This window comes from Penaeus monodon, chromosome 26 (assembly GCF_015228065.2).
Source record: "Penaeus monodon isolate SGIC_2016 chromosome 26, NSTDA_Pmon_1, whole genome shotgun sequence".
NCBI classification, from domain to species: Eukaryota; Metazoa; Arthropoda; class Malacostraca; order Decapoda; family Penaeidae; genus Penaeus; species Penaeus monodon.
This window is the reverse complement of record NC_051411.1, coordinates 41,589,863-41,597,765: the sequence shown is the minus strand read 5'-3', so window position 1 is coordinate 41,597,765 and position 7,903 is coordinate 41,589,863.

The window sequence follows — 7,903 nt, the reverse complement described above, 5'->3', positions numbered from 1 at the left end:
TGATGTTATATATATTTCACCAAATCTGGTGTTCATGGGAAATTGCTTTGTTGGGCTTTCAGTGCATTTACAGGGATTGATCCATATGTATCCTTCAGGTGAGAGCAAAGTGCGAATTAACCTCCATATAGTTTGTAGAAATACGTATATACTTCATCAAAGAAAATAAAAATAATAATGTCTTTTTTGCTGTTCTTATCAAGACCTCACAATCGCCACATAAAACTTCAAAGAAAAAGAGTGATATTATTTTTTTATTGGTGTTATCAATATCATCACTAACTGGCCAGGTAAATCCACCAACCATTTGAATTTACAGAATCCGTTTTTAGACAAGACATTACAACTGCAAATCCAGACGGATAACCAATACATTAAATTATAACTGGAACTAAACTTAAACAAATAAACAGACAAGCTGTCGACGTTAAACTCACTCCAATAACACACGCACACTTTGAAGCCATACACACGTGTGCTAGCCTGTTTATCTTAGTGTGAGGAATTGAGTTACCGAGGAGCTGCCACCCTTAAAGGATATGGTGGCACTAATTAAGATATCGCTCTGCATCTAATCAGCTTCTCTTTGATATAGTTGCCTCTACATGCATCAACTGCTTAATTGATTTACGCCAACTGATGCCAGATGAACAAATTGACAAGAGATTCGCCAGTCACCAGCAGAAAACCTTAACAAGAGCTTTATATTATATACATTTACATTTATATGTGTATATACATATACACATATTATGTATATGTGTATATATATATTTTTTATTTTAAGTACGAATGAAAATGAATATCTTCCTAAGACAAGAAATGTAATTAGCTGGTTTCGAATATATCTTCGTCAGAAAAACATACATCATAGAAACTACAGAGCATATATGCGAGACTTAAGCTGACAAAACACCTGACAACTGTGACCTCCCACTCGTTACCCGCATAATTGCTGCCGCGACCTTGGATAATTACAGTGTTTACATTTTTGCAGCTTCCTTTATTCTGTTTGCTTAATCCTCTATGGATTACCACTGCTTCCTTCCAATTCGATAGATATCCAGCTTCATCTAAATGCACCACCATAGCGTTGGAAGTCCTGTGGTGACAGACGTCAGCTCGATGTACGCTGATCCTGGTGTTGAAACCGCGGCCCGTTTTACCAAAGTATGATTTATTGCATTTGCTGCAGGGTATGTGATATACAGCGCTAATAAAGTTGCTTTCAGGCTGCTTTCTGCCTTTTATTATGTAATGTATCCTTTCACTGAATGTGCTGGCGATTTTCATTGTACTGCCAAAGTACCTGCTGATCGTCTGAGAAATGTTACATGGCGGTAATATGAGAAAATCAGAAGAGAGTGCAGGGTCTGGCCTTGTATGTTCTCCGCTTTTTCTGAGGTTTATCAGGAAGCCTCTGGGATATTTATGTTTCAAGAAAGGATTAATTACGTAATTTCAGGGCTGCAGATCCTCAGTGCTGTGAGGAAGACGTCAAACACAACACACCAGATTTTGTTCTATTATTGTGAGCGGAGTAGTAGTAGATATAATCGTCTTTATTAGTAGGCTTTCTGTACAGAGAAACGTAGTCATCTGCATAGATCAAAGTGTTCAAGAAAGGCAATTTCCGATCCTCTTCCTCCTCCACGGTGAACTAGATTTTCTTGAGGACGAAGTTGAGCTGCGTCAGCGTATGACGTAAACACCAGCTTCTGGGGACGATGACGAGGACATCATCTACGTAACGAAGCCAAGTAGAATGTCTCCTTGTACTGATCCCTCTCCATGAACAGGCAAGTCATGACTGCGCTCAGAGGGAAGCCCATGGCAAGACCACTAATATGTTGATATTCTTCCCTTGCAAATTCGAAGTAGCCGATGTCCACGCATAACTTCACTAGCTCAGGAAGTGATGTTTCGGCAGCGGAAGTTCATCATCTATCATGGAGCTGGTGACCCTCTCGACTGCTCCATCTGTGGGTACATTAGTAAAGAGGTATTTCACATCCAAACTAGCCATTTTTTTATTTCTGCCACCCGTAACGCTGAAGACGTCTAATGATGAGGTCCCTGGAATCACTGATGACCCCTATAGCGCCCGAGAGGTGCTTAGCCAAAAGATGGGGAGCGCTGCCAATACCAGAGGTGATCGGTCTCATCTGTACGCCTGGCTTGTGTGCCTTCGGGAGACCTCTCATAGTCGGGTGAAGTAGGCGTTTATCTTCGGCTTCGGAGTAAATCCCTCGCCTTCTTCTTGAACCTGGCAGCTTCCATCTTCCTCCCTTTCCTATAAACAGAAACATCGGAAAGTAAATTGTTCATTTTATGTGTATAATCACTTTTATCCATAACAACAATACCCACACCTTTCTCAGCCTGTGTGAGGGCTTCTTTCTCCGTGTGTGACACACACACACACACACACGCACACACACACACACACACACTCACACCCACACACAAACACACACACACACACACAACACACACACATATATATATATATATATATATATATATATAATATATCTATAATATATATATATATATATTAATAGGTTGTATGTGGTGTGTGTATAGATGGTAGATAATATAATATGTATGTTCATATTATATATATAATATATATAGATATATATATATATATATATATATATATATTATATAATATAATATAATATACTATAATGATTTATATTATATATATCTATATATATATATATATATATATATATATATATATATATATATATATTCTACTTATATACTATATATATATTATATTTATAGTATATTAATATTATATATCATACTATATATAATATATAAATATATACTATACTATATATATATATATATATATATACTTTTTTATCTATATTATATTTATTATATATATATATATATTATATATATATATATATATATATTATATATATATCTTATTGTATATATACATATACTATACGCCCATACTATATATACTATCATACTTATATATACCTCTCCATTATTTCTATCTATATCTATATATATCATATCTATCTCTCATCTATCTATTCCTTATATTTTATCATGTCTACATATATATAGAGAGAGAGAGAGAGAGAGAAACTCGACTTACCGATATTCCATTTCCAGTCGTGAAACCAATTACATTCTAACTGCAGATCAGACTTCAAGTGAATTCTAAGTTAGAAATAAGTCTTGAGAGTTGCTAATGAACCGTTTGCCTTGCAAATGAATATTATTTCATGTAAACAAGTAATAGATTGCAAATAGGTGTTAAGAGTTGCAGACAGGTATTCCACATGAATTGCAGATCTGTTAAGAGTTGCCAAAATGAACACAATGAATTTGTGCATTTCTGTGTGTGTGTGTGTGTTTATGTGTGGCTGTGTGTATGTGTGTGTGTGTAACTGGTTCAGAACCCTATTATAATGGCTTTGCAGGGGTAGTGATACTGGTATAACGGCTACACTCTAAGAGTTGATATAACACACAGTATGGAACACACGAGACGATGTCTATATATATGGTTTAAGGTAAAAGCGCTGCATGGGGTCGCGGTGTCAGGTCAGCCAGCCCGGAGGGGGAGGGCTAGGCTGACCATACCGCGTCGAGCTCTGGTCACGAACTGAAGGGTCAAGCGAGATCAGATAATATTGTCATCTACGCCCTCACTGAGTGAATGGTTCCTATTTGGGACTTGGATCCACGTGGTTAACAGCCACATGGTCCACTGGTAGCAGAAAAAGACTTATGTATATGCTATATTGCTTGGCCACCTACTCGCGCCTCGCCCTTGAGGTGCCTTTGATTTGCCTCAAAGGTGACCTAATTTGTCTGGTCATCTCGATCTCACGTGCTTTGTCCTGGTGTATCTTTGTGGCTGCTCGTCCCTGTCATCCTCTCCTTCCTGGTCCTCGGTGTAATCTATCTGTCCTCAAAAGTCTCGCACAGGTCCTCCTTGACTTTGGAATCGTCTAGACTTCTTCGTGTGGCATCCTCATCCACACGTCCTCACAGATCTCGTCCAGGTCCTTCTCGCGTCCACTCGTCCTCATAATCTTCATATGGATCTATGGGCATCAGGGCAGGGGCGGCATCACGGGGCGGCTGATACCTGCGCTGACAAGCTCCTGGAGTTGACTGGATCTGCAGGTGTACACCAGGCGTTGCCTATCCACAGCAATCTGGGGTGACTGGTACATGCGCTGGCGAGTTCCTGGTCTTCGCTGGATCTACGGGCATCTCGGCAGGCAGTGCCTATCCACTACATCATGGGATGGCTTAACACCTGCTCTGATGAACATCCTGGTCCACAGGCCTATGGCGATCTTCCGATGACGTCCATCCAACAGCATCCTAAGGTGACCGGTTCGTCAGCAGGGTCCTGCTTCGGTGCCGTGTCGGCTATTGTCGGTCCAACTGCAATATATAGTCGGGGAACCAGATCATACCCGTAAGGGCCAGATAGCAAGAGAAAAATTAAGGCATCAGAGAAGAGGGGGTGTTAAGTACAACTAGCCGGTTATTTATATAAATTTGCGGTTTTCGATTTTGGTTTTTAACTTGTATTATTTTTATTGTTTTGTGTTTTATTTTCACAAAGATAAAGAAGAAAATAGAAGAGGGAGACGTCAGTAGCGATCAGCATGGACCTGGCTTGAACTACCAACCGTCTCTGATAGATATGAGAGTAGATAAGGGAAACAACAACGGCAATCTGCAAGGATTTACTTGAACCACTGTCATCACACAGAGAAGAAATAAATGTAATTTTTACATCATGTACGAGTCACTCATCACGACTGACAAAATCGCAGGCTAAAGAGATACATCATAGATCTTTACGCTGGCACTAAGACAGCAAACCCTGTTCTGTGTGAATGAGTGAGTGAGTGAATAATTGTGTGTGTGTGTGTGCTACAGGAGAGTGAATGAGAGTGAAAGCTAGAGTGACCTCACACAGAGAATGAATCACAAACACGAATATTAACGTTCACTATAACAAAACTGAAGTAAATTAGCAATGATAGCTATATAAAATTATTTCAACTACCACATTCAATTCAACATTTAATGATATGCGACAGAATGTACGCATGAATGAATGATTGGTGACGTGAAAAAAATATTCGCAAGCTTTTAACAAGCAAATCTTCTCGGGGTCAGAAAATCTGAACTGCCGAGGTACATGTCTAGCTATGCATGTTAGACTTCATCGATGGGAGGATCCTATACCCAAAATGCCGTACATTGACTGAAGCAACTCGAGTCAGGAAAATCTATAAATAACCTGCTCTTTTCTGCGTATATGTGATGGGCGCTCGCGACATTCCTTATGGATATTTACGAATCACATGATCGCCTGGGAATTACCCAAAATATGCTAGTGACTTCAAGAGGGTGAGAAAGTGTGATTAATAAGTGAATAATTATTCTAGCTTAAACCCTAGTCCAACATTGATTAACGGATGTAACCATGGATCACACCGATTGAAAGTTGCCAATTGAATGAATAACTTCGGTTTTACCTGTACCTACTTCTCGAACGTCGGAGTGCAGATCTATTAAACGTTCACGCAACCCCAGGGTAATATTGGCAATCCAGTGCACTATGATATGGGGGAGATCCTACGCTATATTCAATATAATAAATATTAATAAAATTGCATTACACGCTCTGTTCTAGCGCCGATAGAACGTGTCACCAAAAAGCAATGTAATAATGATACAGTTAATCCCCTAGGTTTGACCGGAAAAAGGAAAAGAAGAGGTCAGGTCAAGACCACAACCGACCGACCACAAGCGAAAGAGAAAATGCAGTCAGGTCTGGGCGAAGGGGGGAACGAGATAAAATGAAATGATATTTGTGATCAGATAAAATTTTGAACGCGTTGAATTCGTTGCAGATGAAATAACATACATTTCTAAAAACGAGAGAAATTAATTAACTACTTAACTAACGAACGATATTCATGTTTATTGACCACATACTCGATCACACGGAAATGAAATCTTAGGTCAAAAGAATAGTATGAGAACATGCCATTTGCTGTCATTTAGCACTATTTACCCAACAAAAACCAACGGCTTAACACATATATGGGCGAAAAAGGAAGGGAAAGAAATAATAGAAAGGGGGCCCAAACGTGTACTTACATGTTTTTTGTTTTTTTTCTTAGACATTAGGTTTTTCTTCTTTGGAGGTGGTGTTCGTGCTGCGAGCCGGAAGGACGCAGCGCCCGCCCTGCCACCAGTTTGTAAATGTCTCAGAAAAACTCTAGTACAGTGGCTGACAGGGACTCAAAACACATGTAAAGGGGTGAACACACGCTACGACGACGCTACGACTCGGCTTAGGGTAATGGCGCTGAGCGCGGGTCGCGGGTCAGGTCATCCAGCAAATGTGTGTGTGTATATGTGTATATATATATATGTGTGTGTGTGTGTGTGTGTGTGTGTGTATATATATATCTATATATTTTATATATATATTAAAAAAAAACAATATATATATATATATATATATATATATATATATTATATATGAACACAAACACAGTAACGTGTACTCAAAGATAAAAAGGAAAACAGCTACAGTAAGAAATGAAACTAAATCGTAATGTTTCGAACTCTCACGAATTCTTCTTCAGACGAAAAATGAACCGTAATGGATATATGAAGAGAATATATAGTGGTAGAGAGACAGAACGAACAAGAGCTGAGTTAGGCCTCAGGAGAAGTGTCAAGGTCAAAGAGTCTGGTGAAGGCTTTACTTACCAACGACGCTGTGTGTGTGTGTGTGTGTGTGTGTGTGTGTGTGTATGTGTGTTTGTGTGTGTGTGTGTGTGTGTGTGCGTGTGTGTGCTGCAGATGTGTTATATATATATATATATATATATATATATATATATATATATATATATATATATATATAATATAAATATATATATATATATATTATATATATATATATATATATATATATATATATATATATATATATATATGTATGTACATACATATATATATATATATATATATATATATATATATATATATATATATATATATATATATACATTTATATATACATATATACTCATATGTATATATATGTCGAGATCGATATGGGTTCGATAATTTGAAAGGAGCATTGGTTGTAATTGTAAAGATGATATCCAACCTCACTGACCAGCACTTAAGTTGAAATGAGGCAAGTTTCTAATTAACAGAGCTTCTAGCATTTATCGAGCTCCCGATCGATGAATTCACTATGACAACTCCTTTATGCCCTAAGGCATACTGATGAGACTACTGACACCTTAACATAAAACGGGTTTTTCGAGAAAAAAAATGAAGATAGTTAGCGGTGTGAGTTGGTTTACGGTAAACCGAAAGTCTAAGAGAGTAATTTACATTAAATTAAAGAACGTCAAGGAAAGGCAAATATCTGAATCTTCCCATTCTGCTTTTGAAATTGACACTACGAGCGAGGTAAAGTCTTTTTTTCATCTGAACGGTTCACTCGCCACATAGGAAAAATAACATCAACACAGCGAGTCGGGAGGAAGAATAGAAGGAAGTTCAGATTCAAACATCCCCATCGCATTGACATGACTTAGGCTACTTCCCATCGCGATACCATTAACTTGCTTATAAAATTTGCCGTTAAAGTAAAGACATTATTCGTGACACACAAACAATGAGGATCAATGAAGCAATTGACCGAAATAGGGATCTCCTAATGAGATGAAGAAAGGTATATTTCGAGAAAATCTGGCACACCGCCAAGGGGAACATTAGTAAATAAGGAATCCACACCATTACTCAATAATTTCTTACCGTGCGTCGGTAAGTTTCTACATTTAACATACTTTACAAATGC